We start from the raw sequence: 27,166 nt of genomic DNA, 5'->3' as shown, positions 1-27,166 counted from the left end.
AGCTTGAGAGCCTGCGAGCTGCAACTACTGAGCTTAAGTGCTGTAGAGTCTGTACTCAGCAACAAGACAAGCCCGTGCACACCATCAGAGAGCCGCTGGCTGCAAAGGAAGACCCAGCACAGCCACCCGCCTGCCCCCAAGCTGAAAATAGCAAAAATAAGAAAAAATTGAAAAGGATAGAGACCACCTTATTCAGTGTTTTCTAGTGCTCTTGGAATTCTGGGCGATGTGTGGCTCTAAAGGGTCGCTCTGCTGAGTTAAGGGCAGAGGGAAATGACTGGATTTTCCTCATACCTTATCACCCACAACAGCATCAACCCCTCAACCCCCCTCAACCCCTGCCTCAGGCTGTATAATTTACTATAATGGCTCACAGAATTCACCGAAACATTTACTTACATTTCCTGCTTTATTAGAAATGATATAAAAAAGGATAGAGGTGAACAGCCAGAGAAGAATGTAGATGGAGTGAGTTCCAGAAGGGTCCTGAGTGAAGGAGGTCCTGTCTGGTGGAGCTGGGGTTCTCCACCCTCCTGGATGTACTCACCAGAAAGTTCTCCTAACCTCCTGGCTGAGGGCGTTTTATAGAGGCTTCATCATGTAAGCAGGACTGCTTATTAGCTCAGCCTCCAGCCCTTCTTCCCTCCTGGGAGGATGGGGAATGGAGCTGAAAGTTCCAGGCTTCTAATCATGCTTGGTCCTTCTGGTGACTGGCTCCCACTCAAGAGCCCTTCAAGAGTCGCCTTACTAGAACAAAAGATGGTCCTATCACCCAGAAAATTCCAAGGGATTTAGGAACTCTGTATAAAATGCTCCTATGCCTCCATCACTCAGAAACTCATAAAGGTTTTAGGTCTGTGTCAGGAACCGGAGTCAAGGATCAAATGTTAGAACAAAAGATACACCTAGTACACCAGTCATTCAGGAAATTACAAGGGTTTTAGGACCCCTGTACCTGGAACCAGGGACAGAGACCAAATATGTATTTCTTGTTATGTAACAGTCCACCCTGTAGTCTCAGGCCATGTACCTCTTCGAGCAAAACACTCTTATTTTTCTGAGCATTTACATTTGGTGTAGTGTTTATAGAACAGATATAGCAATAGTACCAACATGAGTATGCCTAATATTTGGAGAAGCCTCTTTGGAGATAGGGATAGATTTAAAGAAAAACTAATTTGTCTTACAGAAGCATTACAGACATTTTCACTTTCTTGTCTGAAACTTGATTATTCTCTCCTCATGCCTTAATCAACTGTTATTTGTGCCTTATGATAAGTTTGTGCAGAACTGTTTGGTGCTGAAATCAGTTAATGATTAGCTTGATCCAGTTCTTCCTCAGGTCAGTCATTTTCCATGGGTATTAATTACATCCTGAGGATGCATTAACTCATCCTCCCAATACATCTGACCACTGAAGTCAGTGTTATCCTTAAGATGTATTTACATGAGGTAGCCGAGTCTTAACCAATATTACCACTATTACACGGTGGTGGTATGATCCGACACCATTCAGTTTTGTTCCAGAACAAATGTAAGAATGATAGAGGTATCTGTGTTACACATATGCAAGATATTATTAAAAACGGATACCAGACTTCCCTGGTGCTACAGTGGATAAGAATCCACCTGCCAATGCAGGGGACATGGGTTCGATCCCTGGTTTGGGAAGTTCCCACATGCCATGGAGCAGTGATGTCTGTGCACCACAGCTACGGATCCCTCTAGAGCCTGCGAGCCGCAACTACTGGAGCCCGTGTGCCTACAGCCTGTGCTCCTCGACAAGGGAAGCCACCGCAACGAGAAGCCCGCACACAGCAACGAGAGCAGTTCCTGCTCACCACAGCCAGAGAAAGCCCGTGTACAGCAACCAACCCAGTGCAACCAAAAATAAATGAGTAAGTAAATAAATAGAAGGGTAATTTTAAAAGAACAGATGCCATTACAACTGGCCGTAACTCATGTATGTCTGGCTTCCCAGTTAACTGAGGACAAAATCAATCACCCCACCTCATCTCACAGGCTTGTGCTAAGACTGGTTTCCATTTTGTGTCATTACATAGCAGAGCTCACCTCCCCTCCATGGGGAGGACACAGGGTGTTTAGAATAGTTTCTATTCCTACTAACTATATCCCAGGATATGTTTGATTTTGACCTGTTCTGGGGGGCAGGAGCAATCATAGCATATTGATGTAAATTATAGTAATTTCCAAGAGAATTTCCATAAGCTTGGAAGTCTGAGTCCCATAGGTATGCCTCTTGAGCCCCAGCAGCTAGGATTGAGGACCGTTACCCCATGGCCACTTCAGCCTACATTTGTATTATAATAGTCAAGTGACCTTGTTAGGTCAACATGCAGGCCTTTTCCATGCTGAGTCCTAGCGTTCCCCAGCACTGTTTGTTGAGTAATAGCATTGATTCTAATATCCCTTAAACACACATTGCTCTCCAGCTACTTCCCATTTCTCTGCTCTTCCTGACAGCAATATTCCTAAAAATCTTGCTTAAAGTATATACTTACAGTCTTCATTTCCTAACCTTGCGTTTTTTCTTAACTCTTAGTATGCTAGGGAAACAGCCGTTATCAGTTACAGAGTTAGTCGTGCAGTCGTGTCCGACTCTTGGTGACCCCATGGACTGTCACCCACAAGTCACCGTTGTCAGTCACCTGACCGCTGTACCAGTCTTCTAAATATTCTCCAAGCTTGCTCTCCTGAAACTTAGCTTCTAACCAGCAGCCAGAAAAAGTTTTCTAAAGATAGTCTTACATTACATTACTCTCCTGCTTAAAACCATTTAAGGGCTTTCCACTGCAGACTTCAGATGATCTAGCTCTTATCTATACCTTTTCTTCCTTTCACTCTTCCCATTATTCTGTTCTCTGGGCACACTGTCCTTCCTTGTGTTTCTCAGACACTCAAGAGAAATATTTAATTGTGTTCCTCCCATATGGAAGGAAGAATACCACAGGAGGTCATCTCTGTTTGGATCCTGAGTTGTGATCTTCCATTTTTCCAGAATAATGAAAGCTCCATAATAGACTGTAGCCATAATTTCTTTGTGCCTGACCAATGTATAGCACTGTTCCTCCTCCTTTGGGGGAAAATGGAGTTTGGGAGGAATGTGGCCAGTTTTGGGCTATCTACTAGTTAATCAAAGTGAAGTCACTCAGTCATGTCTGACTCTTTGCGACCCCATGGACTGTAGCTGACCAGGCTCCTCCCTCCATGGCATTCTCCACGCAAGAGTACTGGAGTGGGTTGCCATTTCCTTCTCCATCTACTAGTTATCTATGTTGTAAATTAAGATACATATCATGGTACATAGAGTCAGAAGTCAGTGGAAGGCAGATGTCTTTCAGTGTTGGCCATGAGAACCAGAGGCCTACTTTCACAAGAGGCCTTACCATCAGGGAAAAATGAAACTTATAACATATACATCAATGTTTAAAGGTTTTTTTTGGCCATGACATGTTAGGAGACATGCCCATGGTCCAATCATACATACATAAATACATATATAGGCATATGCAATTGAAACAAAAATTTCATACAACTCACACTTATAGTATGTGATGTTATCTGATATTTTCTATAATATTTATTTCCATTGAAAGTTGAATTCTGGTTGAAACCTACTAAATTGATTTCATAACCCACTAATTAGTCATAAACCACAGTTTGGAAAACACTAACACTGTTGTATCCTTAGGTTACCACGAGAGCAACAAAGAAAAGCGTCTAAATCAGATGCGAGGTTCCAAAAAGGTTTCTGAGAGGATTTCACATTCCCTGGGAAACAGGATGTCCTTGATATTGAAAACAGAGTTCTATGTATTTTCTGTGATGCACTGAAAAACAGGTTCTCCCAAAGAACTTGTATTGAGACAGAGTGTGGATAGGTGATAGAATAAATAACAGAATGGGAGAGTTCAGGAACAGCTACAAAGTATACATGCCATGCTTAATTCTTATTAATTTAAAATTAACTCACAATTTGACATATAAGGTCAAATGTCCATTTTCTGACCACAGAAATCATACCACATCTGTCAGCCTCTACAGTTTCCAAACTATATTACTTTTCACTTGTGGGAATGATTATAAGATTTACATTTTATTAGTCTATATCCTTGCATGTCAAACATTACTAAAGTATTAAATCTGGAATACAAAGGCTAAGAACAATAAGAATTATGCTACTAATGATAACAGTAGTAATAGCGAATATTACTTTCTACCCTCAATATCCATTTTGGAATTATCTCTTAGTGAGCTTGAGTTACAATGAACGTAGACCCTAACTTTCATGGGATTAGTTGTTCCACTCAGACATTGGATCGTCTTGCATTTAACAACTTTTCTGTAAAAGATACTTGAAATAATCTAGTGGGAAAAAGCTGAAATACTGACTGAAATACTTGAACGGTAAAGCTTATCCTAGGTGAAATAATGAACCAATTTTAACAACCCCTTTGTGGCAGATTTAACTTTTCTGTCTCACATGGCATTTTGAGATGTTTTATTTTTATGTCTTTGTTATGGTCTAGGACGATGGGCTGGTTTTCAATAATTGCTATGCCCCTCCTTCTTCAGATTTACGTCCCCCTCCCCTCTTTTAGGGTCACAGTGTTTCTTATACAATGTCTCTCTAGAGAACATAGCATGAAACCAACCTCTGGAGACAGATTTGTTTTCCCGCCGGCTCGAATGAGAGCTCCTTGCTGGAGAGCTGTTCCCGTGTTCAGAGTGGCTTCGGGCTAGGATCCTCGGAGGCAGAGGCTGAGCCTCCAGGGCTTGTGTGTGCTGAGTCAATCCAGTCCTGTCCGACTCTGGACTGTAGCCCGCCAGGCTCCTCTGTCCATGGGATTTCCAGGCAAGAACACTGGAGTGGGCTGTCATCTCCTTCTCCACGGCATCTTCCTGACCCAGGGACTGACCCTGCCTCTCTCATGTCTCCTGCACTGGCCGGCGGGTTCTTTACCACTAGCGCAGCCTTGGAAGCCCAGGGCTGAGGCCCAGCCACATCCGGGTCTCCCAGGCGGAGGGCGCCACTTTGCAAGAAAAAGTAGTTTTCAGTGAGTAAGCACTGCGGGAAGTCGAGCGGAGCTAATGAAACAGCGCTCAATGGAAAAGTAAGACCGCTTTTGGAAGCTTGACTGAGAACGGGATTTGAAGACTAACCTGAGAGGATTTTGGCTTATTTTCTGTGCATATTCTCTCCTCATCTCCCTGTCTAGATATATACTAAGTTCCACACTGCCAGTGGCATTCTGTGTGAGTTTGTTCTTTCGGGAAAGCCGCACATAGCAGAAGGCACGGCCTTGTGTGATGTCCAGGAGCAGTGGTGTGTGACCTGGACTCACACAGCAAGCGGGATCACCCCAAAGCCTCTCCTCCGTGACCTTGGGAATTTAGAAGGTGGCGCTCGAAATACCGTTTATATTTTTTCTTTTAATTTTTTTTAAATTAAAAATGTCTTCAACTTAATGCAAAAGCACATTTTACTCTACAATTTACAATTGTGTTTTGGTGATTGGTTGTTTACATGATATTCTAAAACTGAAGTACACGAGAATATTTTAATTCTCTACTGTGATACAATTTGATATTTTGTAGGATAATTAGGATTCAAATAATCTACTCATTGAAATATATAAAATAATGTAGTTTAGTCTGAAACTTGCTTCTATTTTTTTTTGAGACTTCTGTTGTTTAAAAATATCCAGCATAAAGGGAAAAATTTATATGCATAGAATGTACCCAGAGGGCTTTTATAACAGCATTTTTATAATTTTGAATTTATAAAAAATGTATTATTCTCATGCAGTGACCTCTTTAGCAAGAGGATTATCATTACTGCCTCATTTTTGAAATTATGTTTAATGTAGGCATATTTGCATATATTGGCTGTACTACAGTAGACTATAATATCTTTCAGATTGTTGGAACCAGAGTGTAAAGTTTTCCTTTAGCTATCTTTTTGGATTTTATGAAAGATCAAAAAGGAATTCACCTATTGATCATTAGGGGCTAAATTGTGAAGCTAATGACCAGGCTGTTTCTCTGTGTGTGCAGCTCATGTCTGTTTTTACTAAGAATGAGAATCATAGCCTCTTGAAGAGAAAAATAGACATTCTGTATTCTACAGAATACATCTGTATTCACATATTGTATTTTTTGTTTCGTACAAAGTCATACATTGTTGTGATTTAAAAAAATTGCTGAAGGACATAAAAACATGCCAAATAATGTAAAGATATGCCATTTTGCCTGAATTGAAGGCTCAGTATTTTGAAGATACATTAATATCTCTGTAAATTAAAATATAATTTCAGTATGGTCCCAACAAAAATCCAACAGGTTTTAAAATAGAATTTGACAAGTTGTTTCTTTATGAGAAGAGCCTCTGGTAAATTTGATTCTATTAAGATAAATAATATATGAAGAAGCAGTCAACAGATTTAAATATAAGTGACAACGGAGGGTAGGGGAGATATTCTTTACCATGTTAACAGGTAAAATAGTCACATCTAGAAGTTCCAAAAAGAAACATTTCAAAAATTTAAGAAGAATATCCATAACACAATAAGATGGACAAAAGATAGAAAGAGACAGTTTGCAAAAGATGAAACACCAAGTTTCAGTAAATACATAGGTATAGTAAATATATGTATTTCAATCATATATTTTATAATGAAAATTAATTGAAAAATTTTCCCTAAATAGGATGACAAATTTTTGTATGTAATGATGATTTAAAAAATACTGCTAATATGAAGTAGGGTAAAGTTGTATATCAGATATTTTGAGTCCAAGTGTAGTTATTAATTGGTGTAGACACTATGGAGGGAAGTTTGCTTGCATGTATTATTTTAAAATGTGCATGCTTTATGACACTGCCATTCTTTCTGTTATTGACCTATATGTCCAGCAGTAGGGCATAAAAAAGTAACTAAGGAGCAACTATATTTCTATGACTAGGAAGAGTTACAAAACCTGACATTTGTTGCAGACTGATTTGTAAGATATATTATGACAGGAAAAAAAGCAAGGTGGAAATATGCCAAGTATTGTATTAAAATGGAAAAGTAAATTTTGTTTCAGTATAGGATGATGTGTGCATTCCTAAATGGTCCAGAATATCTTGAAGGGCACACATCACAGAGATAAGAGTAGTTTCTGAGGCAGAGGAGACTGAGGTGTGGTGGGTTGGAGAACAAGAGCTAGTTTGGTTCACCTATTTTAATTTAAATGTTGTCACAGAAATTTGTTAAGATATTAGCTGTGTAATGAAGCACTTAAAAGAATTATTCTAAGGTGTCTAGAGTCTGAAATAAAAAACATGCATCTTTTGAATAGGACTTATAAACTAGGGTACATCTTTTTGGATAAATGTGAAAGCATTCTTTAGCTTTGTGGAAGTAGTTTGCTGAAGTAGAATGCCATTTGAAGTTTGGAAGGCTGAATTTAAGGTTTTAAAGATAAAATTTCTGATTTCTGATTACAGAGTAACCTACCTTAGGATAATTATTGGCTGTCTATCAAATCAATAAGTACCTCCTTCATGTTGCTAGTGTTAAGGATTGATTTATACAATCTCCTTCACACCTTTATCCAGTCCCCATTGTGAGGCTTGTGGTCCAGGTAGTTGGCATTAGACAAAACCTGCTGTTATGGACAGACTATAGGAAAAAAAAAACTCATTTGTGGAGTAAAGAGGTATGTAATGTAAATATACCTATCACATGCTCATGAAATGGTAGTTTCCCGTCACAAACTTTAAAGTTTTCCTGATGCTGAAAGAAGAGGAAGATAAAAGAGGAGGAGGTGGAGAAGTAGGGAAGGGGGGGATTATATGTTTATATTTTGGAAAAGTATGTGATTATTTGTTTTTATGGATGGAAGGTGAATACTTACTGGCCTTGTGAGTTTGTATACCATGGAAAACAATAAGACTCAACTTTAATATATATGGAATTTAGAAAGATGGTAATGATGACCCTGCATGCAAGACAGCAAAAGAGACACAGATGTAAAGAACAGACTTTTGGACTCTGTGGGAGAAGGCGAGGGTGGGATGATTTGAGAGAACAGCATTGAAACATGTATATTACTGTATGAGAAACAGATCCCCAGTCCTATGAGACAGGGTGGTCAAGGCCCGTGCACTGGGATGACCCTGAGGGATGAGGGGGGAGGGAGGTGGGAGGGGGTTCAGGATGGGGGACACATGTGCACCCATGGCTGATTCATGTCAATGAATGGCAAAAGCCACCACAGTATTGTAAAGTAATTAGCCTCCAATTAAAATAAATTAATTAATTTAAAAAAAGACTCAGGTTTAAAAAGTTTCCCTAAAATCACTCATTCATTCACTCTTTACATGTATCTTGGGTGCCTACACATGCTGTCCTCTGATGTTGAAATAATTCGGAACACACAGAACTCCTGTACTTGTGCTGGTTAACTTCTGGGTCATGGGCAGGTATGAAAGCAAATATGGAATAAAGTAAAATGATTATGTGATTTAAAAGCTATGGACAAGTTAATTAAGTGCTCAGATAGAAGTGCCAGTCCCAGTGGACAGTGGAGAGGAGAAGCACTCCAGGCAAGGGGAACAGCGTCCGCCAGTGCCTGGAGGAGGAAGAGAGCCTGGGGTCTGCAGGCAGCTGAAAGCAGAGTGGAGCTGAAGTGCAGCATGCGCAGGGGTGGGGTGGGATGGGGTGGGCCCAAGAGAGGAACCTGGAGAGTGACTTGAACTCACGCAACACAGACAACATGAACCATGGCAGAAAGATGAATTTTGTTCTGGGTGCAAGAAAAGCCACTGAAGAATTTCTAACAGCGATCCAGTTTGGATTCTAGGAATAGCATATTCCCTGATTATTGTTAATGAAAATGTTAAAAAAAAAAACTATCTTCATTATGCATATTGCTTCAAAAATGCCTGTTATTCCATGCATTGCATGTTGAAGACATTCTTTCACAGAACTATATATACAGCTAGCATTCTTAGAAACATCTTTTAAAATTTAAATTAAAGAGAAAAATTTTTTATTGTGCTAAATACACTTAATACAATATCTACCCTGTATGAACTTTTAAGAGTGTAATACAGTATTGTTAACTATAGGCACAATGTTGTAGAACAGACATCCAGAATGTATTCATTTTGCATAACTGAAGCTCTATCCCTGTTGAATAGTGACTTCCCTCTCCCTTCAGCCTTTGGCAAACATCCACTTTCTCTCTGTTTTTATGAGTTTATTTTAGATACCTCATCTGAGTGGAATCACAGTATTTGTCCTGTGACTGGCTTATCCCACTTAACATAATGTCTTCCAGGTTCATTTATGTTGTCACATACAGCAGCATTCCCTTCTTTTTTAAGGCTAAAAACTATTCCATTCCACATGCGTACCATGTTTTCTCTACCCGCTCATTCATTGATGGACATCTGGGTTGTTTCCCAGTCTTGGCTGTTGTGGATAATGCTGCCGGGAACATGGGAGTGCAGATATTTCTTTGAGATCCTGATTTCACCTCTTTCAGAAGTAGGATTGCCTAATCATACTGTAGTTCTTTTTAATTTTTTGAAGACCCTCTGTGGTGTTTATATACATAGTGGCTTCACAATTTTGCATTCCTACCAATGGTGCACAAGAGTTCCAATTTTGATAACAGCTACTCTACTGAGCATGAGGTGATAGTTCATTGTGATTTTGATTTACATTTCCCTGATGAACAGTAATGGTGAACATCTTTTCATGTACTTGTTGGCCATTTTACTGTCTTCTTGGACAAATGTTTACTGAGATCCTTTGTCCACTTAAGCTTTTTTTTTTTTTTTTTTTTTTTATGTTTTTCTCTTTTTTGTAGGACTTTCTTGTATAATTTGGAAGTTAACCCCGTATCAGATATATTCCTTTCAGATATTTTTCCTACTTCTTAGAATTTTTTTTCCCAGTCTGTTGATTCCTTTCTAGTGCTGAAACTTTTTAGTTTGATGTACTCTCACGTCTGTATTTTGCTTTTAGAATGCTGGTTATCAGAACTTACCTGATGGTCCAGCGGTAAGGCTCTGTGCCCCAATGCAGGGGTGTGGCTTCAATCCCTAGTCAGGGAACTAGGATCCTACATGCTGCATTGTGTAGCAAAAAAGAAAGAAAGAAAGAAAAAAAAGGATAGAATGATGTTTATCTGTGTAAAAATGAGCTGTGTTATTTCAGTGAAAGAACGTGTTTACCACACTTTGGTGCATGGAATACACTATGTAAAAACATACATATAAAAAACGTTTCCAAGGATCTAGTTGTATATGGTGAATTAAGATAGTGTTTTTTAAAAAACCCAAGAAAATGTCTTTTTTAGGTAAAGACTATTGTAAACTAGAGTTTCTGTTTGCTTGGATTTTTGATTGGTCAGTCCAAGAGAGTGATTGTTAAATAAAACAGAAGTAAGTAAAACATATTTTATTAATTTTATGCATTTGGGGGCAACTAAATCCTTAGGATCAAGATAAAATCTTTCAATAATGTTTTTGACCCTGTTTTTGATGCTAAATTTTGTTCAATCTGGAACGCATGTCCTTAACTAGATTATCAAATGACACATGAATTTTCCCCTCAGTATTAATTTCCACAGTGGTGATTTCAATATTTAGTGAATGCATAACAAGAGAAGACGCTCCATTAGAGAAAACAATTCTGTTCTCTGATGATGGATAAACAGTTTAGCTTGACATCGTTTGATAGTTTCTGCCTTAAACTGTTTGGTCTCCCAAGGCAGAGGTGTTTTTTAGAGCCAGTCCTTGCACCGTGTCATTGTAATGACACCGTAAAACAGTTTCTTTTTATACTTTCCAATAAAACAGTGTGACATCTTAAATGTGAGTTGCTTTACTTTTTAAAGGATGAGGAATACGTGATTCCTTTCCACTGGCCTCCTCCAGCAAGGCAATCATCAGGTACAAAGGAGGAAGCTCAGGGGAGACACATTGTCCCTCTACAAATGCGGTCAAGGTAGCCATGTAGATGGAGGGAGAATTGTTCACAGTCTGAGAAGATAAGAGACAAGGTGACAATAACCTAGAATTATTCAAAGGTAGAAGTTTAGGTTTTTTCAATCGGTAAAGATAACATAATGGAGGACACTCTCATACAAACAATGAACTCTGGAGGTGATTATCAGAACCATTGCAGAATAGGAAAATTTGGAACTAGCTGTTGCAATTGTAATGATTTTGAAAATTGAGGCTGGGTCCTGTTAAACGGATCGGTTTGGTGGTGGCAGGAGAGGGGAAGCATGAAGGAACCTATGCAAGGGTCTGGTTTCTGAAAGTTGTCTGTGTCTAACTAGAGTAGATCTCTAAAATGATAGCTACCATTTCCCTTTAAAACTTCAATTTAAATAACAAACAAATGCAGAGAAACAAGAAATCCTATTCCAGTTATTTCTCCCTTTCCTAAAAAGTACAACCTAAAAAACACAAACAACTCAGAAGAGAGTCAGAGAGTCTGTATGTAAGATTGTTTACACATGTTCTGGTAATAATTATAATTTTAATTAACATTGTTGTGTTGTGCAGTGTCAACTCCAGTTTTTGCACAGTCAAAATAACTAAAATCTAACCCAGTAGTCATGTATGGATGTGAAAGTTGGACCATAAAGAAGGCTGAGTGCTGAAGAATTGATGCTTTAAAATTGTAGTGCTAGAGAAGACTCGAGAGTCCCTTGGGCTGCAAGGAGTTCAAACCAACGCATACTAAAGAAAATCAACCCTGGATATTCATTGGAAGGACTGTTGCTGAATCTGAAGCTCCAATACTTTGGCCACCTCATGATAAGAGCCAATTCATTAGGGAAGACCCAGATGCTGGAAAAGGTTGAAGGCACAAGGAGAAGGGGGCAGCAGAGGATGAGATGGTTGGATGGCATCACCGACTCAATGGACATAAATTTGAGCAAACTCTGAGAGACAGTAGGGGACAGAGCAGCCTGGCATGCTGCAGTCTGTGGGGTCACCAAGAATCAGACACGACTTAGTGGCTGAACAACGCATCAGAAGGATCTAAGTCAGGGAAAGCGTTTGAAGGTATTAGTTTGTCAGAGAAAATGTATTGTTTCTAATGCGTGGTCCTGTCTTGATTAGACAGGTTTCAGATTGATGGTGATGGTAAAGTTTATAGTGACTGTCTTAGTCTGTTTGTGCTGCTATAACAAAATACCACAGTCTGGGTGGCTTATAAAACCACAAACATATCTCACAGTTTTGGAATTTAGAAGTCTGAGATTGGGGTACCAGCATGAATGGGTGAGGGCCCTCTTCTGGGGTAGACTTCTCAGTGTATCCTCACATGGCAGAAGGGGCTAGGGAGCTTTATGGGGTTTCTTTAAGGGCATTAATTCCATTCAAAAGGGTTCCACCCTCATGACTTCACCTGTTGAAGGCCTGATCTAATACTATCACATTGGCTATTAGGAATTCAACATGTGAATTTTGGGGGGCTGGGAGCCCTAAACATTCAGAGGATAGCAATGGCTATATCCTGATGCCGTGACCAACTTTCCCTCTGTGACTGGCTCATGTCCATAATGAGAACCAACCCACTGATCTTTGCAGATAATCCACTCACAAATGTCATCTCTGAATTCATATTTGAGCTAAAATTCCCAGGACTTTCCACTAGCAGTGACATTTTGCAAATATTGGTTTAATATCTTGATTTACCTCTTTCTTCAGAGTCCTTTATACTTCTGTAAAACCTGCTCTCACTCTCTTTAACATGCATTTACGTAATGTAAACTGAAGATGGATACCCTAAATGCATACTAATGTGAAACACTTTGGCTTCTGTAATTCCTGAAATATGAAGCTGATGAACACACGAGGACAAACCCTGTCTGCCTGGGTGCCATCTTTGAAATTCCTAGACGCTGGGCTAAGGAGCACCCTCATTCTCAGTGGAAATCTTGACACCTGAATAGTTATTTAATTATATTTTATTACTATTTAGATTTTTGTAATTTGTTTTTATTTGTATTGCACAGTAGAACTGTTCAAAAACTTTATGCCAACCTGGAAAAGAAAATGCTCTCTTAAACAGAAGGACCAAGGCGGTAATGGGGAAAACAGGTTACTGTAGAGATATGTGATTTCGGATTCTTTATCTAAAAATAGTGTGATAGACAGAAAGAGTTCCAAGTTTTACTTCCAAAGGACCAAAACCAATGAAATCCTAAGAAAAGAATATAGAGCTAGCAACTAGCCAGCTGACCATTTACGTAAATAGAATGTAACCCCCCTTCTGTTTATCCCATCGCTGAGGAGTATTGTTTGCTTTTGCTTAGGACCAGAAATATATACATTCTGATGCTCAGAAAGGCAGCAGAGAAACACTGCTATAGATTTTCAGTCCAGAAGGAACTCAACATTTCATGGAAACTTTTGGGTTTAGTTTTTCTCAAGCATAGACCTGTGACTATTGTGGGGTAAAAGAAAGTAAGAACCAGGCTGCCTTGGTTGGAGGAGAAAATCTTAAGGTCTGATTGCACTATGCACAAACTTCCAAACAAGTCCCTGATTTCTGGAGGAACCTACCCCTGACACATCTGGAGCTCCTCTCTGCAGAACCTCTCAGGTGTCTGCAGAGTCAGCGGCTTCTCTTTCTGTGATGCCCTGCGGCCCAGAGACTTCAGCTTTCCCATTCTGCTGTGTCACTATTCCCACTTGGCTTTTGATGAGAAAGAAAGCATTAATTTCTTAAAGCAATTCCTCTTGTTTCTCTGACTCTCTGTCTTGCTCTGATTCTGTCTCTCTAATGCACTTGCTTACGCTTTCTTCTCTCTCAGTCTTTTTCTTTTAAGCAGAAGTCTAATTAGTCTTTCGAGAATCCTGATTAATGAATAAAGAGAGAAAGAATTGCATTTTGAAGTAATTCTGTGAGTTGGAGGGAGTATATTTTTTAGAGAAGGAAGATGTATATAGAAACATTTGAAAGAAATATCATGAATCCTCCAGAGGTAAAGCTTCATGGGAGCTAAAGGCATATTCTGTTACACTGAATGTATTTTACTTACTGTTGTGCCTTCAGATCTTTGCTATTGTTGTTTAAATATGTGCATTTCTTTCCTCCAAAAGTCAGATCCCTTTCAAGCAGTTATTTTGCTGAAATATACACTGTCTTTCTCTTCTATTGCAAGTTTAATGATATGCATTTTTCAAGACAGCCATCAGAGTCAAGATGCAAACGTACCACAGTTGTTTGCTCTTTTCCTCGTGATATTAACTAACCCATCCATTGGGAGCAAACCTGGGCCTCACCAGCAGTGTGCTTCATCAAGCTGCAAAAAAAATGGCCACATTTTTTAAAAAAAGCATGTGGCTAGCCTATTAAGAATACTTCAGTCAAATTTTATGAAGCTTTAAATAAATGGATTTTATGGCTATTCTTGCAGATCTTATTCTTTTTTGAGTTAACTTGCAACTAAATGTAATGCTTTCTCTCTTTTGTCACCCCAATTTTTTTTAGCATACAAACTACTCCCTGGGGCTAAGCATCTCAGATGGAGTCATAAGATAACTGTAACTTAATGGGACCCCAGTGGCCTTTAAAAGTTAATGCAGCTAGAGCAATTAATGAAGCTTCTAAAGTAAGGGATGTGAGCCTGAGGATAATTTATGCATTGGGATGATCTAGTTCATTATTGGCATTATTTAACATTCCCCGGGCTCTCAAGTAGTTCATGGCTATACATCCAAAAATAGGACAGGAAAATATTTCTGACTCCTATAGATAGAAAAATATTCTTCAAGTTAGAATGAAAAAGATCTTGAAAGGGAACACAACAACGAGTTGGGAGAATGAAAGTTCTTTTCTATAAAAATTCAGCTAATAAATACGTGGATGAAAGAGTGATAGAATTCTATAGCTGCATTTTACAACTCTAGGCAACAATCGCAATGGATTTTAAAGTTTGGGGAAAACTTGATTGAAAATTTTATAATGAAGACAGACTAACATCATCTGAATTCACAGATCAATCTTAACATCATTAAATATCTGGGGCAACCAGATTATCATGGGGTCTCAATGATGTGAAGTAATAGGATGTACAAAGCACCACATATGAAGTATGTTTGTAAGAATACTTAAGCCTGGATATCTTAAGTTCTCCAGTGTTTCCTATAAATTTGTGGGAAATACTGGGGAGAGAGGAACGTGAATATACACATCATGAGGAAGTAGTCAGTCAAATGCAAAGTGTGGGACATTTGATAGTACATATCCATGGAGTAAATAAAACTTAAAAGATATGACAACTTAATACAACACGTGGACATTGAAGGATCTTGACTCAAATAAATCAAGTACACAGGAAAGGTTCATGGTTTTAAGAAATTATTGACTTATAAAAGATGATGATTGTTTAAAAACAGTCTTAGGGAAGCATGCTAAGTATTTATAGTGAAATGCCATGATATATGGAATTTGCTTTAAAATATTCTGGCTAAAATACATGGGTCAATAGTTGAATTAAGGCTGGCCATAAATTAATATGTTTTAGAGCTGAACAGTCACTATATGAGGGCTGATTAGAGTGTTCTCTGTACTTTTTGCTATGTTTGAAAGTTTGCATGGTGAAAAGGAGAACATGACACAGAGATGATAAGTGAAAGAATTGTATTTTCCATGACTGAAGACATGGTGTCACAATCACATCAAATCTGGATGTTGTTTGGAGCTAATATAAAATTTTTAGACATCATTCAAATACAATCGCAAAACAAGAGGAGTGCTTCAATTTTGTGTTGTTAGCATTTTTGTAAAGTTATCTCACTGTGAATTTTACCTACCTATGAGATGTATATAACACAATTTCCAAAACACATTATTGATAGTTGCTCTATTATTTAAGCAAGCTAAGAATTTCATTGGTTCTGACGTTTTGGGTGGGTTCCAGTGTCTTCCTGTGGATGACTGTTCAGCAGTTAGCTGTGATTTCAGTGCTCTTGAAGGAAGAGGTGAGCACAGGTCCTTTTCTGCCATTTTGAACCAGTCTTTCGTTCTGGTGTTTTTAAGTTTTCTTTTATATTGAAGTATAATTGATTTACAACTATTGTGTTAGTTTCAGGCTTACAGCAAAGCGATTCGGCTGAATAACTGTACATACACCTATATCCATTCTTCTTCAGATTCCTTTCCCATGTAAGTTATTACAGTATGTTGAGTAGAGTTCCTTGGGCTATTCAGGAGGCCTTTGTTTATTATCTATTTTTTATACAGTAGTGTGCATATGGTAATCCTCAGCTCCTGGTTTGTCCCTCCCCTCCCACGTTTCCCCATTGGTAATCATAAGTTTGATTTTGACGTCTGTGAGTCTGTTTCTGTTTTATAAGTTTGTTTGTATCATTTTTTAAGATTTCACATATAAGCAATCTCATATGATATTTATCTTTCTCTTTCTGATTTACTTCACTTAGTATGATAATCTCTAGATCACCCATCTGATAGTTTTAATATTGTCAAAATACCAACTTTTCTAAATTTTTTTTGGCTATGCTGAGGGGAAACATGATCTCCCCTTCTTTTGCAAGTGGTACTTTCCAGCTCCTTAATTTAAATAACTTGTAATGACAGGTAAAATGATCATAATATTTATTATACCTATTTATTTTGAGAATATTTTCTAATTCCTCACTCAGAGGCTGTAGATACACACAGTGATTTAGTTTATTTTAAACAAATTTTACAAAGTGCATTTAAAACAATTATACTATATGTGACTGTTTCCAGCGAAGTACCTGAAAAAGCACCAGTGTGAAATTGGGGAAACTGAGCTAATAAGTAATATTTAAGGAACTGCATCATTCCAAAGGTGCTGAAAAGCAAAACAATGTGAATTTAAATAAAGCAGTCCTTTGTGTGTGCCTGTGCAGAGGACCTACCCTATAATTCAGGCACACGTGTCCTCCTCACAGAGTCTCCCCAAGGCAGTTGAATTCACATGATGCCCTGTCTTTCTTCCTTTCTATCATTTCTCCATCTTTTCAGACCCTCAGAAGACAAACCTGTGAGTGAAACAACTGCATCAGCCACTGCTAAGATCTCATCTACAAAACAGAATCCGTGATGCTTCATGCTAATATCTCATCTCTATACATGTATGTATATTAATACATTTTGTTTTGGTAAAAATGCTTAACATGAGATCAACCTCTTAATAACATTGTAAGTGTACAGTACATTGTCATTGCCTCAGGTACAGTCTTGTACAGCAGATCCCTAGAATATATTTAATTTCTCCTGTATTTAATGTATTAAATACAAAGGTATTTAATTTGTACTGTCCCAGTTATGCTCCCCGAGTGATCTAGGAGTGGTCTTGTTGATTGCTCTGATTGCTCTCTTGTGGTGGACACTTCTCTGTACTGCACATATCCTATCAGGTACACCTCTATAGGAATTCATCTCTCTCTGTTCTGCCCAAATGCCAGTCCAACTCAAGAGAGTGTCTGAGTGTGTGATGTACCACTTGATTTTCTTCCCAGCTGATTGCTGCTCTTAATAAGATTTTTGTTTACATCCAATCCTTGTTGTAAGTTAGATGCACTAAACATCAGATAAAAAGGGAGAAGATAAGTATTAGTGTCTCGTGGATACCCTTGGTTTCTTTGGGTGGTTTCAATTGCAGTGTTTTCCTACTTTGATGAGACTCAGTGTTCATGGGACTAGGGAGCTGCGTAAAATTCAATGATGTGAACAAATCTGAGAGGCCAAACAGCACAATAAAATTTGCCTTTGGGACTCTCTGGAGCTTTGAAGGAGCATTAGGGAACACTACTGTGCTGAAGCTCTGCTGGTCCCTGAGCAGGTGTGAGGTGGAGACACATGGAAAGTTTCTGTGTATTGAATCAGTACCAGCCGTCGTTTTATGGAAAACATCCAATTAAGTGTTTGTTAGCCTTTCGTGTAGAAGAAATCTCGTTCACATTAAACTAATTCAATGTTTCAGAGTAGAAAAAAAGTCACTCACGTACTGGAGATTAGATAATTCCCAGATGGGTCTATTCATTTGTTTGAAGCAGTGGCTCTTTTAAAGTGTGTTCTGGGGACCAGTAGCATCAGCATCACCTGGAAATTTGTTAAAAATGCAAATTACCAAATCCCACTCCAGACCTACTGATTCAAAAAACTCCTTGGTGGCTCCCAGAAATCTGTTTTCCCTATGAAGGGATTCTGGGGAGTATATGAATTTAAGAACCACTGTTCTGATGTGTATTTTTCAAAAGAAAGATTTTGAGATTTTCAGTCCATTAAAAGTTTTCTTAATATAGTAAAATTCTTTGAAATAATTCTTCAAGTCAGAGAAATAGTCTTTTTTTTCTTTTAAGATAATTAATTAAAAACAATGACAATCATACTCGCTTGATAATTCTGCTTGTTGATGGTTAGTCAGAAAATATTCATACTTATTATCATTACAGCTGTCCCATTTTATTGTTTTGCTGACATGATTGAAGGCAGGAGGCGGAGGGGATGACAGCGGATGAGATGGTTGGATGGCATCACCAACTCGAAGGACATGAGTTTGAGCAAGCTCCGGGAGTTGGTGATGGACAGGGAAGCCTGCCGTGCTGCGGTCCATGGGGTCGCAGAGTCGGACACGACTGAGTGGCTGAACTGAACTGAACTGCGCACTGTAAATGGCCTGATGGATAGCTTCTGTGCCTATGTATTTCTAAGGAGAACAAGAAGGGAATGCCTGTAACTTCTCTGGGATCCATGGATTAATAATGAAGCAAAAATTAGTCATGGATAGAGTGTGAAGCTCAATTCAGTTTCAGATTCTAGGTCTGAACAGCATTATTTTCTCCCATTCTAGGAGACAGTACAAGTAGCATTCATTGCCTTGGCAAGCATGTCAAAGGAGCTTAATGCTAGTTATTATCCTAGTGCTCTTTTAAAAAAAATCCTAGTGCTCTTTAACACTATTTCAGAGAAGGCTGCTGCAAGCTTCCCTGTTTATGCCATTATAAAGAAACAAAAAATTAAAGAACTCCTGTTCAACAGCCCAGTTTCTCATATGACTGTGCATGTACATTCTAAAGAGGGTATTAGAAATTGGCAGTATATTAAAAATGAATTTACTATGACTAAGGTCAGTTAAACTTTAATTCTTATGACCTATCTATCCCTAAGAAGATGCTTTTTTATTATAAAGTGCTATTACTTGTTTAAAAGTTTTCTTTGTCTGATACTAATATAGTTCCTTCAGCTTTATTTTAGTTAGTAATCTTTTGGTATATCTTTCCTCCTCCCTTTGTTTAGACAGTTTTTGTCATTTAAAACATACACCTTGTAAACAGCATATAGCAGGATTTTGTTATTTCTATCTAATCTCAAAGTCTTTGCTGTTTATAGAATATTTTTTCCATTAACATTTAATTTAATTAGTTATTACTATATTTACTTATTACTAAGTCTACCATCTTGCTTTTCTCTATTTACCCCTTCTGTTTGTTTCTTTTTCTCTCCTCAATTGTGTATCTTTGGATTAATCAAGTGTTTTTGTTATTCTCTTTGGATTAACCAAGTGTTTCTATTATTCTCATTCTTCCCTCATTTTTAGTAATAAGTTGATAGTAATATTTATCCTTGACTTATTAAAATTTATTTTGAATGAATACTTTTATATTTCCAAAATGATGTTGTTATTTAATAAGGGTTTAACTCCATTTAACTGCTCCTTGGGGACTTTTTTTCTTGTTCCTCTTTCATGTTACAACCATTCCCTGTTTTTGTCTTTGAGGGTATTTATTGCATTTAAAATTCTTGGTCCATATATTTTAATCATTTGGATGATATGCATTCTTCAGCTTTTGTGTTTCTTACTGTATTTATATTACTCTCCCCCACCCCCCAAGTTTTACAGCCAGTGAGTTACTCACATGCCCCTCAGTTACCACGTTGTCTGGTAGGAAGGGCTTGGACTTAATTCACAGTGTGTTTGGACGTAAGGGGGTGGCTGAGCTCTCTAATGGACAGCTGCAGGCACCATAGAACCATTGTTCCCAACTCTGAAGGGTTCTGCCCCCCCAGGTGAACCCTCAAGTTAGGGAGTAGGAATCTCCTTCCATTTGGAGTTTAGGGTTTTAGACTAGAGAATGGAGGAATCAGTGGAAGATGGCAACACAGTAGCCCATATATGTTTTTTTGGTGTTCTGCTCTCATACTGTTCTGATAACACTGGGATTCCTGATCACAGTGTCAGGCAAAGGTGGTTCCAAAGCACCATGTGTGGGAGAGGAGGCGAAGATGGATGGAGACTGAAAGAGAACTTGAAAGACTAAAAGAGAAATTTAAAAGAGTTCTCCTACAAGCTTCAGTCTCATGGTCTTCTGACCAGGCTGTGTCTATCAAAGCCCCCACACCCACCAATGGCACACATACCCTCATATGGTACAAGCCACAGCAATCTTAGATTTCCTCAGGAGCTTCTCATAGTTAGCATGTGTTTCTTCAAATTCATGCTGTCTTTTCATTTTATAATTTCTCCACAGAGACAAACGCAGTATCCTATGCTAGGTCCCCACAGTGGCAAGCCTGTTATTTCATTTATGATTCTCTCTCTGCCCTTTTCTCCCAGCTCTCTTGTTGAAACTCATAAAATGGGGTTCTATATTTTGATAGAGAAGAAGATTTGTGAGTCAAAAACTAAGGCTGTGACTAAGTATGTGATGTGATCATTTGCTCTGGGAAGATTGAGTATTATGACAGGGAAAGTCCCGCTTCGTCTCCATGTCTTGACCAGGTTCCGAATCCAGAAATCAGAGATAGAAGTGACAGTGAGCCCCATGGCTCTCCCCAACCACAGATTCTTTTTTTAAATTATTAATCTAAGTGAAAGATGGCAAAGTAAGTATACAGCCGATCTGGGTAAAGAAAGAAAGAAAGAAAAGAAAGTGAAGTCGCTCAGTTGTGTCCAACTCTTTGCGACTCCATGAACTGCAGCTTACCAGGTTCCTCTCTCCATGGGATTTTCCAGGCGAGAGTACTGGAGTGGGTTGCTATTTCCTTCTCCAAATCTGGGTATAAATGATTTAAATTCATTTTCATGGTGACTGTTCATGGACACTTGGTTTTTTATTTTTGTACTTCCCATAAGGGAAAAAAAATTTAATAAAAAGGAACAGAAAATAAGAATTTTCTATACCAGCTAATATGATAGTAACAAATGAAGCAACAAGAGGATGAAGCTGATAATTAAAAAAGTTACTAAAATGTTTCCAGGGGATCAGACTATGGCTAACAGTCTGATTGTTTTTGCATAGTTTTCATGTAAATGTCCAAGATTATTTGGTGAAGTGGAAGTTTAGTCATTGCTGAAATTGTTTTCAGGACTCTTAAGGAAATTCTTTAAAACATACTTGGGATAATGAAGAATTGGATGAAAGAAAACTGTAATAGATGCATTCTCTTTGAGGTCTATTATAGTCACTCTTGCAGCCCAGCCTAAATCTCACTATCTTGCTTTGGATTTACTCGAAGAGAAAATGTTTCATTTTTGTGAAGAGCTGTTGGACACAGGGAAACTTCACCTTCAATAAGATTATTTCTAGGCACGGGAACAATTGAAGCATTGTTTCTTCAAAATCGCTGGAATACACTTCAGAAGCCCTCCTGGTAGAATACGCTTTAATTTGGGTCTTATCACTGCTCGTCAGAGCTTTTGTGTCCACCTCTCTTTTGTCTCCAAATGATGAGTAGAGTTGGCACTACATAGACAATTCAGAGAGGTGTTCTGAACTGTCATTGTTTTGGAAGTTTTTATTCTTCCATAGACCATGGAAGAAAGATGCAGTAAAAGATGTTAGGTCAGACACTTAAAAGGTTTTTACACTTAATTCCATTGTATGTTTTCTCTATCTGATGGTATCAATAATTTTATGTGGGGACATTTTCTTTGATGAGGTTCACAGAGTACAGATGTTTTATTTTGATCGGTGCAGAAGTGGCTGGGGTGGCTATGTGAAAGAAAGCTTTCATAGCTTTCTAAATTTCATATGTTCTCTGTTCTATATTTTTCAATTTCATCCAGGCGCAAGTTTTTATCCATGTGTCCTTGGTCCCTATTCTTATTCAAGAAAGGAGCGCTGTGAGCCTTCGATTTTTCCTACAGAAATAAGGAAATGTGGCACATTTATTATCAACACTTCATAAGATGCCTTCACCCAAATTCATTTGACAGTAAATGATTTTTAATTACATAATGTGATTACAAGGTTATGGTTTTAATCTTCTTTCTTCACCCAATAAAGCAAAGGTATGTTTTCACATACTGCAGATCAATTTTCCATGAATTTGTTTCTTTAAAATTTTCATTTTTCCTTTGTCAACTGTTTTGTTTCCCTCTTACATGGCCTGGTTTATTCCCCTGAGAATAAATGTTTCATTTATACGTTTATAAGCATTCTCCTTTTTGTTACCCTTGAAACTTTAATTATTTTTGTTCTTATTTTTTTCTCTTATAAAATTAAAGATAGAACTGCCATGTGATCCAGTAATTCTACCTCTGGGTAAAAAGAGTTGAAATCAAGATTTTAAAGAGATGCCTGCATCCCCATGTTCATTGCAGCAGTATTCACAACAGCCATGATATGGAAATGATTCATATGCCTTGGCAGATGAATGTAGGAAGAAAATGTAGCATATACACACAATGGAATATTATTTGGCCTTAAGAAAGAACTTTTGTCATATATGACAACATGAAAGAAACCTAGAAGACATTATGTGAAGTGAATTGAGCCAGTCACTGAAGGACAGTACTTCATGATTCCATTTGAATTCAGTATCTAAAATGGTCAAATACATAGAAGCAGAGAATAGAATGTGGTTGCTGGGGGTGGGGGAGGGGGTGTTTTTGGTCAAAGAGTATTAAGTTACAGTTATGGAAGATGAACATTCCAGAGATTTGCTGTGTATCATGTGCTGTAGTTAACAAAATGGCTTTGTGTATTTTAATATAGGTTAAGAGAATAGATTTCTTGTTAAGTTTTCTTAACCCCAAAACAAAATGAAACAAGTCCACAAAAGAACATAAGGGCATTTGTGGAGGTGATGGATGTGTTTAGTACCTTGATTGTAGTGATAGTATCATGGGTGGATGCATGTGTCCAAACTCATCATGATGTATATATTCAATATGTGTAATTTTTATCAGTTATACCTTGATAAATGTTAATCAGCATTTTATTTATAACTATAGAGATTTGTCAATTTTTTTTACCGTCCTCCTTAAAATCTTTTCTACCTCCAGATACATGTCCAGAGTTGTTTTGATTAGTTGACTGGAAAAGTATTTTGCAGTAAAGCAGGGATTATTGTTCAGTTGCTAAGACATCTCTGACCATTTTGTGACCACATGGAGTATAGCCCACCAGGCTCCTCTGTCTATGTGATTTCCCAGGCAAGAGTGCCGGAGTGGGTTTCCATTTCCTTCTCCAAGGGATCTTCCCTAGCCAGGGATTGAATCCACGTCTCCTGCATTGGCAGGTGGGTTCTTTACTGCTGGGCCACCACGCAGCACAAAGCAGGGATCATGTGTGGCTGTTTGCCGCTCTCTATTTCCACTTCTCACCTGGAGGAATGGCCAAATGGCATGTTCCACAGAGGTTCTCTTGACTTTGCTCTGTTTCTATTCCCTTTAGTTTTTTCTATAGGAAATTCAACAATCTCATCCTTAGAAAAGTAATTTCTATTTTATTTTTCAGATTCTTGACTTGGAATTCTTAGAACAATTGTAAAAACATGTGTTATTTTCTAGATATTTCATTGTAACATATACTACTAGTGAAAAGTTGGAGAGAATTTACGAATTAACCAATAGAAGAATATGATACTATGACTTCAGTTAGATTATTTTTATAATGCTGTATTTTAAAGTGAAAAAGAAGATTACAAAATATTAATTCAGTCATGTAAAGTATATGTGTGTGCTTTGAGGAAACGTGATTGGAAGGATATCAGACAAAATATTAGCAATGGTTATCTGTTGTGGATTGTGGGGTTGTATATTTTTTGTGTAACTTCTACTTTCGTTTTAAAATTTTTATTTGGTTTATTATTTTGTAAAAAGCAAAGTACATATATTTCTTTTTCTTGCAGTTACAACTCATTTCCACTTGGGGAAAAAGTCAGTTCCCATTCACAAATTTAGCAATTACCTTATATAGCATGTTGCTTTCCTTTCATAGATTCTCATATACAATCTTAACACTCCATCCAATATTCACTGCTATGTTATTTATCTAGCTTGTTTTCAAAGAAATATTTTTTTTCTGGGAAGCATTCTTTTCTCTTAATATTTTAATGTAGACAAATACTGGTTTTTAAGTTTTCTACTGATATACTATGATTGCCTTATTGAATTCTAAAGTGATAATTCCTAGGCCTATGTCTGGTGAGAATTCCTAGGCCTATGTCTGGATGGCATCACTGACTCAATGGACATGAGTTTGAGTAAGCTCTGGGAGTTGGTGATAGACAGGGAAGCCTGGCGTGCTGCAGTCCGTGGGGTCGCAAAAAGTCGGACATGGCTGAGTGACTGAACTGACTGATTTCTGGTGAGAATTATTTTTTAAGTTTGTAGGTCTGAAATGGATGCCTTGTCAGTGAAATTACATACCTTGTCAGTAGGAGGCATATGTACATTGGTCAGAGTTTTTGTAAATTAAATTTTGCAAGAAATAAAACTCCTTTGGCTCTACTTCTGCAGACCATGGGATGGATTTTTTAAAAAATTGAAAGTCACAGAAAATCTGTTATAAATTCAGAATGTAATATGTTGGCATAGAAATGATATGATTCATCAATGAAGATTTTTATACCTTAGTGGTATCTTTAAAATAATCTAGGAAAACCAGTTTGTCTGACAGACACAAGAACTCTGTTGCAGAGATGTACACTCTCCAGGATCTCATGGCAATTACTAGCATTTAACAAATGATTATTAAATAGCTACTATGTGACCAGCACTATGCTAGATAGTAGGAATTTTTATTGTTTCTATTTAGTTTTTGATTATTTCCAACTTCCTTACAGTTTTGACCTTAGGAAGTATTTCTTCCACTATAAGTGATCTCTTTGCTCTCTGAAAACCTGTCACTGGATGTTAACACAGTCATTGCTCACATTCTGTGTGTTTGGCATTGTTGTTCTTTCTTATATGTTGTTTTCTAGGAGTTTTTGTGTGTATCAAAGTCTCACTCCAAGCATATAACATTTTACTTCCAAGTCCATGAAAATTGGAGGAGTAAACTCCTACTGAAGAAAACAAATAAATTGGAAAAATATAGGATAAAGAAATCTCATGCACGCACACATACACATGAGCATTTGTGCTATCCCATCTCACTTCCTGGGGTAACCTCTACCACTTTTAAATTGGCATGCACTCTTTCTGACATTTTCCTATGCATTTAAACTTGCACACAAAGAAATGCACAATGATATACTTATTTTTACACAACTGTTATAATACACACATTTTACCACACAATTTACTCTTAAGTTAAATCTTACAGATTTTTTGATGTCAGCCACATGAGCCCATTTTTCTTAAAGACTGCATAATATGTCACAGAATGATGGATAAGAATAATCACATATTTATCTACTTCCCAATTAATAGACATTTGGAATACCTCTGTGGGCCACTGTGCTGAGCATATCTACTATAAAGCTGCTTAAACCCATCTTTGTTTGATATGTGGACTTTAGTATGAAGAAACAGAAATAGAATCACAAGGCCAAATTGGGCAAATTTTTAGTAATACTGATTTTTAAATTACTGCTACAGCCCCCTTAAAATGGTAGAGCAGATTATGACAAAATCTTCTTCCTCCTCTTTCATCCACACTGCATGCTATCAACCTGATTGGAGTACAACTTCCGTAAGAAGATTATAGGGGCAAATACTCTCCTGTAACTTAACTTTGCTGGTTGGAATGCGTGTGTAAAAAGGTTCGATTAAGTTCTTGCTATAAAGCGGAACCACAGTTGCAAAATTCAGTCGTAAGAAGTGCTATAGTACTGCTGAATATAAGTGGCACATCTGTATAATGGTCTGTGAGGGAGGGAGGGGATGGTAGGTGTAGACTAGAAAAATAGCATTGCCAGAAATTATAGAGAGGATAACTTTATTTTTACTCTAGTTCTAAATTTTTGAGTGCCAAGGAACAGGGAGAAGGATCCAAAGAAACAGACTGCCTGCCTGTTAGAGTGTGTTGTTAGCTGAGGTCTTTTCTTCGTAAAAGATTAGTATTTCATATATCTGATGAAATGCTTTCAGTATACAAAAGTCAACATGTAAGTTCAGTTCAGTCGCTCAGTCATGTCCGACTCTTTGCAACCCCATGAATCGCAGCACGCCAGACCTATCTGTCCATCACCAACTCCTGGAGTTTACTCAAATCCATGCCCATCAAGTCGGTGATGCCATCTAGCCATCTCATCCTCTGTCGTCCCCTTCTCCTCCTGCCCCCAATCCCTCCCAGCATCAGGGTCTTTTCCAATAAGCCAAATCTTTGCATGAGGTGGCCAAAGTATCAGAATTTCAGCTTCAGCATCAGTCCTTCCAATAAACACCCAGGACTTATCTCCTTTAGGATGGACTGGTTGGATCTCCTTGCAGTCCAAGGGACTCTCAAAAGTCTTCTCCAACACCACAGTTCAAAAGCATCGATTCTTCGGCGCTCAGCTTTCTTCATAGTCCAACTCTCACATCCATACATGACCACTGGAAAAACCATAGCCTTGACCAGACAGACCTTTGTTGGCAAAGTAATGTCTCTGCATTTTAGTATGCTATCTAGGTGGGTCATAACTTTCCTTCCAAGGAATAAGCATCTTTTGATTTCATGGCTGTAGTCACCATCTGCAGTAATTTTGGAGCCCCCCCCAAATTAAGTCTGACACTGTTTCCACTGTTTCCCCATCTATTTCCCATGAGGTGATGGGACCAGATGCCATGATCTTAGTTTTCTGAATGTTAAGCTTTAAGCCAACTTTTTCACTCTCCTCTTTCACTTTCTTCAAGAGGCTTTTTAGTTCCTCTAAACTTTTTGCCATAAGGGTGGTGTCATATGCATATCTGAGGT

The 27,166-nt window shown here is 38.0% G+C and overlaps 1 long non-coding RNA gene across 1 annotated transcript in view; it reads left to right on the top strand.

Annotated features, from left to right (window-relative positions):
• LOC110131397 (uncharacterized) overlaps positions 1-27,166 on the top strand; it is a 289,821-nt gene that overhangs the window by 100,653 nt on the left and 162,002 nt on the right. The window contains exon 2 of the long non-coding RNA XR_002312175.2: positions 17,058-17,167. This is a non-coding gene — a long non-coding RNA (uncharacterized lncRNA). The remainder of the gene's footprint in view (positions 1-17,057; positions 17,168-27,166) is intronic.

The sequence above is a fragment of the Odocoileus virginianus genome, chromosome 20 (genome assembly GCF_023699985.2).
Source record: "Odocoileus virginianus isolate 20LAN1187 ecotype Illinois chromosome 20, Ovbor_1.2, whole genome shotgun sequence".
Lineage (NCBI taxonomy): Eukaryota > Metazoa > Chordata > Mammalia > Artiodactyla > Cervidae > Odocoileus > Odocoileus virginianus.
Note: the sequence above shows the minus strand (reverse complement) of the source record. Positions and strands in the feature narration are given on the sequence as shown.